At 39.7% G+C, this 7,520-nt stretch overlaps 1 pseudogene; it reads right to left on the reverse strand.

The window, feature by feature from the left end:
* Positions 1 to 2,897: 2,897 nt before the first annotated feature.
* On the reverse strand, positions 2,898 to 3,455 carry LOC133098007 (transmembrane protein 126A-like; annotated as a pseudogene).
* Positions 3,456 to 7,520: the final 4,065 nt, after the last annotated feature.

Below are 7,520 nucleotides of genomic sequence, written 5' to 3' on the forward strand. Positions count from 1 at the left end.
ATTTAACCAAGAAGACTAAGATGCTCTCGGGAAAACTGCAAAACGATGTTAACTTCATGTAGACCCACTGAGGGTGGGAAAAGCAATGGTAATTGAATCAGTTTTATTAATGAAAAAGATAAAAATTAGGCCCATGTACACTATTTCCATTACACCAAAACAAAGTAGGCAGGAACAGTGACAGGTGTGTATTTTAAAAGTTGTGTGGTTTGAACAAAAAAAACCTCTCCCTTTTGATTAGTTGAAAGGCTTTCTGGAAGTGATTGAAATATGACATGGCATTTTAGTAAGATTTGAGAGAGTGCCTGATGATCTGGAAGTAAAACCAGGGCTGAGAAAGACTATCCAGGACCAGAGCGGATACGTGAGAAGGCTAAGACAGGGCAGTGAGATCACAGATAAGAAAGGAGTGAGAAAAACTCAAGGAGCAAATATTTAAAGTAGGACTGCAAGCAGCCCAGGTCCAACATCTGGGTACCTAAGGGAGGAAAACAGACTCATTAATGCTGCCATCTTGAATTTACTTCTCAAAATTTTGAGTACATAGAGGGGATTTAACATTTTTATTGAAGTATAGTTGACTTACAATATTATATTACCTTCAGGTGTACAACATGGTTATCTGATATTTCTATAGATTACACACCAAAGTTCTTATAATGTTATTGACTGTATTCCCTGTGTTGTACATTACATCCTCGTGACTTATTTATCTTATAACTGGTAGTTTTTACCTGTTAATCCCCTTTACCTGTTTTCTCCATTCCCCAACCCCCCTCCCCCATGGCAAACACTAGTTTGTTCTCTATATTGACGGGCCTGTTTCTGTTTTGTTATATTCATTCATTTATTTTACTTTTTAGAGTCCACATATAAGTGATAACATACAGTATTTGTCTTTCTCTGTCTGACTTATTTCACTAAGCATAGTGCCCTCCAAGGTCCATTCATGTTGCAAATGGTAAAATTTCATTCTTTTTTTTTCCTTTGGCTGAGTAGTATTCCATTACACACACACACACGTGTGTGTGTGTGTGTGTGTGTGTGTATATGTGACATCTTCTTTATCTATTTATCATGGAAGTTCCTCAAAAAACTAAAAAGTAGAACTACTATGTGATCCAGCAATTCCACTCCTGGGTGTATATCTGAGGAAAAATGAAAACACTGATTCAAAATTATGCATGCACTCCAATGTTCATAGCAGCATTATTTACAATAGCCAAGATATAGAAGCAACCCAAGTGCCCATCAACAGATGAATGGATAAAGAAGATGTAATATATAAGTGGTGTTGGGAAAACAGGACAGCTACATGTAAAGGAATGAAACTAGACCATTTTCTCACACCATATACAAAAATAAACTCAAAATGGATTAAAGACCTAAATATAACACCTGAACCCATAAAACTCCTTGAAGAAAAAAATGGGGATTTAATATTCTTAATTTAACTTCCTATTAGAGACCAAAAGGAATAGAGTGTTAAAATGGACTTGTTATGTCCTTTTTGTGGGTGCACCTCTAAAAGTGCAGAAGACAAGATGGAGGCTCTTAAAAAGTACTGTTGCTACAAGAACTTATTTCTGAGACTTTTGAAAACTATTGAGATCTCCTTGTCGCTCTCCAAATCTGAAGTGAGAAACTTTCCAAAAATGCAAGGCTAAAAGGACAGGGAGTATCTTTTAATCTACTAGCCACCAAGGAAACAGTAGACACTTTTCTAGTAGTGTATTGTCTTTGCAGAGAAGTTTAAACTATTTGGTTTCCCTAAAAATTGAGAGTAGTGGTTTGCAATTGGGTGATGCTAAGTGGGCCCTGATGTGGGGAGGAGAGAACATACAGCCTGGCATATCATTGTGCCATCCACCCAGGAGATGAGTGGGGAAAGTAGAAACTCACCTGTCTTTCTTGCTTTGAGTTTTGACTTCTAGATTACAATCGCATAATTCAGACAGCCCTTGGCAAATTGTTGTTTGAGCTTGCTGAAATTAGATATGTACATACAGACCTAGTACCAGAGTATACCTTGACATCTGTATAGTTAGTCTGGCTTTTTCTAGATTCCACAGGATTTGGCGTTCTTGTCTCTACCTTCAGATTTCCATCTGCAATGTGGAATTATCAGTCCCCAAAGATATGGCTAAGATAATTTTGCCCCTTAAAATAAAGACCAAATGTGTCCCTCTAGCCATTATGTAATATTCTTCTATTGGGGGTACTTGAGATAATATGTGTGAGCATGCTTTATAAACTGTAAAGTGCTATCTAAATAAAAGTTTTGTGGCTATTGCATGGTTAAACTAAGCTTTGCAATGAAAGAATTGGAATTGAACTGCAATTCTCGGTCTGGAGCCCACTGTCAATTAGGTTTATAGTTTCATCAATTTGCTATTTAATTGCTTTAAGTTATCCAAGTGCCAGGCAATGTTCTTGTATTCTTTCTTCCGTAAAGCAGTAGAACAAATACTTAAGTTTAACGTAAAAGTTGACGTAGATGGAGGGAATATTTTTGTTTTTAGGACATTAAAAGACAGATATTTGGAGAAATGCTTTTAAAACATTTTGGAATCTGGCTAAGTCCATCCATGGCTTGCACCAGCTGTCCCCCTAATTTGTCTCTGGCAGCTTCTTCCCATCTTCAAGAGCCTGTATCGACGCTCTCCTCATTGATGTCAGTTGGTGCAGCGGCTCCATGTGTGGTCAGGGTTGTTGGAAGTCTAGAGGGGTCCATGTCACTTTATTTTTAGACTCCTTGTGACTTAAAAACATAAGAAATACCATAATAAGGTTAACAAAATTATGGTATATTTTTTTAAATTATGTCTCTGTTTATTCATACTTAGATGTAGGCTATTTTTACAATCTTTATTTTTGTGTACAGATGTGCTTAACAATTACTGAATTTCTAGGCCAGGTTCAGGTATCTAAAGAGCCTTTATAAGTAGTTTATATTGTCTAGACCCAAGGTATGCTGCAAGCCCAGTCTGGAGCAAAATTGGAAATAACATCTTTCTAAAGACAGGTTTAGTCATCCTAATCCAGTAATTTGTTTCCTTTCTCAGGTAGCAGGGCTGAGTTATACCTGGTTAGGCCACCATTCACAAGGGCTAGCCAAGAAAACAGGGTACAGGCTACCAAAAACAAGACCAACCAATCCACCATGTGTTATGGTACAAGTTTCGCTATGCAAATCACAAAACCTTTGTAAGATACGTGTGCCATCAAAAATGGGATCACTGTCAGTGGTAAACCAGCAGCTATATGACACTGTGTCACAGGTAAGATGCATCAAAAAAGACCATTTGCTATTAGGCCACAGAGAGCAGCATTAAGTCCAATATATGTTGATCCATTTTCAAGCAGATTCCTTTTTGCTTCCGGAAGTTGGTTAATTTTCCTGGTTATGATATCAAGTTCTCCTTGACAGTATCATCTGGTTCATGATTTTCCATCTTGAGCCTTACTCTTTCCACCCAGCACTCGCTGCTTCCTCTAGTCTTCTTCAGCCATGCGAGGGCTCACTCCAACCTTTGCTCAACTCATCCAGGTGCAGCCCTCCTTCAGCATATTTTTAGGGTTCAGACTTAACAAATGAATGCCCTTAACACAAAGGAATAGATATTTTAAAAACTTAAGTTGATGCACAAGTTTGATACACTGTGGGCATCAAGGTGATTGAGACATAATACTCTCCCTCAAGGAATTCTCAGTCCAGCAAACTGTGCAATAGTATATAATAAATAATTGCACATAATTGTCGATAAGGTCATACAACCAGAAAGTACTTAACACGTAGTCTTCTTTCATAGAGAATGTCAAAAATTCAAACAGAAGTTCTTTCCTGTGTGGAAGCCTAGACCAAGCGACTCTCCCGACCACTTCATGGGCCCTGAGCGCACTGGGCCGGCTGTTCACCTCCCCAGAGACCCACTCTCTGGTTCTTTGAGGTTGCTGGCATATATATGTTTCAAAACACCAGAGAGAGCAAACTGATGCTGAATTACGTAATCTGTAGAGCAATCAATTGGACTAGGAAAAAAAAAAAACAAAAGTTGGTCTGGTTATTTTGTTCCAGTCTGCACAGATAACACTCAATATCTTAATGGAGCTAAAACACATTACTGTCTAGGAGAGAGAGAGAGAGAGAGAGAGAGAGACTACAGTAACAAGTAGTCAATTTTCCCTCCTGAAAAACTTCATTTTGAGAAGACATACATTCTACACAAATCCTAGTTCCTGCTTGAACAATGTAATGCTTCAGTATACTTGGGATTCTTTGACCTCATGTGATACCTCCCCAATCCATGCCCTATATATTTCCTGTCTCACCATCAACTCAGAGCAATTGGAAGAGACTGAGAGATTCAGTTCTGAAAAACAAGCCTCATCATAATGGAAAATCCAATTAACTTTAGATATAGGAGCCTCATACCAGCAGCAGTGCTGTAATTTTGCCTTCTATGAAAATGGCTTAGCTGTTCATTAGGTAGCATGTCAAAAATTAAACAACGTCAATTATTTTCCTTGTCTCGAGATCTAGCATTATCTGGAGAATTAGAAGACCGACCACTGATATACATTTCAACTAGATGTAATTCCTGAAATCTTTGTTTTTTTACTGTTTTATCTTGCATGTTCTGGGATGAGGGAAAATAATTATCTCTGGGGAACCCAGACTGAACTCCTGTTCAATGGTTTGTAAGTTGCGAAATGATGATGCTGATAATGTTGATGTCGTTTTTAGCTTTCCTAAGTGAAAAGTGATATGAAATAGTGATATTATCATGCTTACTGTCTCAGCGGCTTTGTGAGAGAAGTAAGAAAGTGAGTGTTATCCCTGCTTACAGGAAGATAAACTGGGAGGCTGCAGGACTGGCTGAAATGTTCATACATGATGGTTGATGGAGCTGAAACAAAAGCCAGGTCTCAGCACCAAGCTCAGTGTCCAGCCTCCAGACTATGCCTTCTCACACTGGCAAAGCTGACACACCCTGGGTTTCTAATGCAAGCCTGATTTTTATTACTTTTTACAGATCTGCTTAGTTGCATTGAAAAATGAATCTATTCTTTTCCACAAAATGGCGAAGGATAGAAAGATGGTTAAGTCCTAACCCCCGTCCTCTAGAGGGTTAAAACAGTACCACAAATACAAAGCAGAGAAATCATAACCAGCATATTAGAAGTATAAGAAAATTATATTAACGTCTTTCTGAAAGTAGGTAAAATATAAATTATAGGTGTGTAAACACATACTTATAAGTACAAGAGTGATACGGAAGTTTAAGGAGGTCTCTTTTGGTTGGGAGTAAAGCAAAATCAGGGAAAGCAAATGAGGAAAGAGGGGAGGGTGATTGGGCTGCACTTCCTTTCCCTGTGGTTTCTTTTTGTTCAGCCAGCCTGCCCTTCCCCAGGCAGAGTTTCTCCAACTTAATGCTGCATGTAAGACTTACCGAGGGAAATTTTTTAAAAATGCAGATTCATGTGTTCACAAACATCCAGATGCCATGGGCCCGCAGTGAGATCTTGAAATCTGCATTTTTAGCAAGGCTCCAGTGGCTGAGAGTCAAGCTTTGGACTTTGAATTGGGAAACAGTGCTTTGAGATCATGCCAGTCATCAGTTTTAAGGAAAGGAGAGTGCCAACTTGGAAGATATGGATGATATAGGAGTCCACAAAGGGTGGTCTTTGCAATCTCCATCTGACATCATGGGAGAGTAAGACTGAAAGAGGAAAGGAAAAGGCACCTCTCAGTAATTAACGAATACAGTCTTCTCCCAGCCCAAGTGTACTTGGGCACAGCCCTGTGTGCCTGCATCAGAGAAATCTGACTCTTGACAGTGTCTCCACTTTCCCTGTCCAGCGCCTACATTTCCTCTGACCCTCCTATTATGCTTCATCTGGGGCACGGCTGCTCTCATTTTCCATTTATGAATAATTTGGGGCTATATTTAGGCATCTCCAGTCATTAGGTACCCACATTTCTGTATACAGCCTATAAGGTTTTATTTTTTTTTTTAGAATTCTAGAAATTCATGAGAAAGAAAGCTCTTAATATTAGGTCACTTAGTCAATTACCTCCCTTCCTGCCTAATGCGAGATTATTCCCAATAGTCTTGTTTCTGGTGCTCTGTTGCCTATTTTTAAATGTACTAACTGATGGTGAATCTGCCACTCCCCTCAGGAGACCGTTATCCTGGCCCACCATTCTCAGTGTCAGGGGGCTTTCCCTGGTAATTAGCTCCAACTTGCTATTTCTTCCCCTTCCCATTATCCTGGGATATCAATTCCCTTGTAAAAACATTATTTCTCTCACAGTAGTTCTATATTTTTAGATAATTTCCACAGTTTCACAAGCCACTGTTAAAAAGAGTTGAGCTACTTAGTATCAGCCCATATCTTAATTAGTCACGCTGTTGGAGGATGAAGATGGACCTAATGCAAACGGTCATTGGGTCCTGCTGTGTACCGCCATGGGCTGCATTATCTTGTGCCTGCATCTCCGTGCTTGTCTGCATTGATTTTATCAGTCTGAGGTCATCCTCCTCTACAGAACAGCGTCTCTTTAAGCGTAATGTGTCTAGGTCACATGAAGGTGTATAAAAAAGGGCCACCTCATTATCTGAAAAATGGGAACGAGACTGCCTACTTGGTTACATTTCTATGAATGTTAAATGATACCAGGTACACAAATAATTTAGCAAAAATTCTAGCATGCAGTAAACATAATAAAATCCTGAGGCATATCTAAATGGTACTAACATGAATATACCTCATTCTGTTTTCAGCTTTACCTCATTCTGTTTTCAGCTTTGTTAATTGCTGGTTATATGACCTCATCAACAGTTATGTGCAATGATTAATTATATAATCCTTCACAGTTGCTGGACCGAGTATTCCTTGAGGAGAGGAATTGTGTCTTATTCATCTTTATGCCCAGGGCATCAAACTTAAATGTATCAGCCTAAGTTGTTTTGCCTTTCTGAGCCTCAGTGTTCACGTCTGTGAAATGAGCACATATGATCTACCTTTGGGTCAGACATATTTTATGCCCTAGTTTATATCTTCTTAGCCACTGCTGCAGCTACCACACGTGCAGAGGAAGAGACCAACGACACCTCATCTCACCTGCACCCCGAGGAATCCTGCCATCACCCAAGAGACATCTGCAAGAGCCTGGGTCCAATCATCCAAGCAGTGGCTCTCACCAGGAAGATTTGGTGATCACAGCTGCGGGAGGGAGGTGCCATTGACATCTACTAGAAAGAGGCCAGGGACACTGTGAACAACCTGCGATGTCCCCAACAAGAAAGAATTGCCCAGCCCATATGCCAATAGTGCTGCTGTTGAGAAACCCTGACCAAGAGACCCTACAAAACCTCATCCGAGGAAGATGCCTCATAAGATATGCTCCTTCCTCTCGTGTTCAGACCCTGTCCCCTTCATCGCTCTAGACTGGACCCATCAGAAGGTTATTTCTCTGCTCTATAAGTGCATACATGAATACAGCAGATTTATAC

Source organism: Eubalaena glacialis, chromosome 1 (assembly GCF_028564815.1).
Source record: "Eubalaena glacialis isolate mEubGla1 chromosome 1, mEubGla1.1.hap2.+ XY, whole genome shotgun sequence".
Lineage (NCBI taxonomy): Eukaryota > Metazoa > Chordata > Mammalia > Artiodactyla > Balaenidae > Eubalaena > Eubalaena glacialis.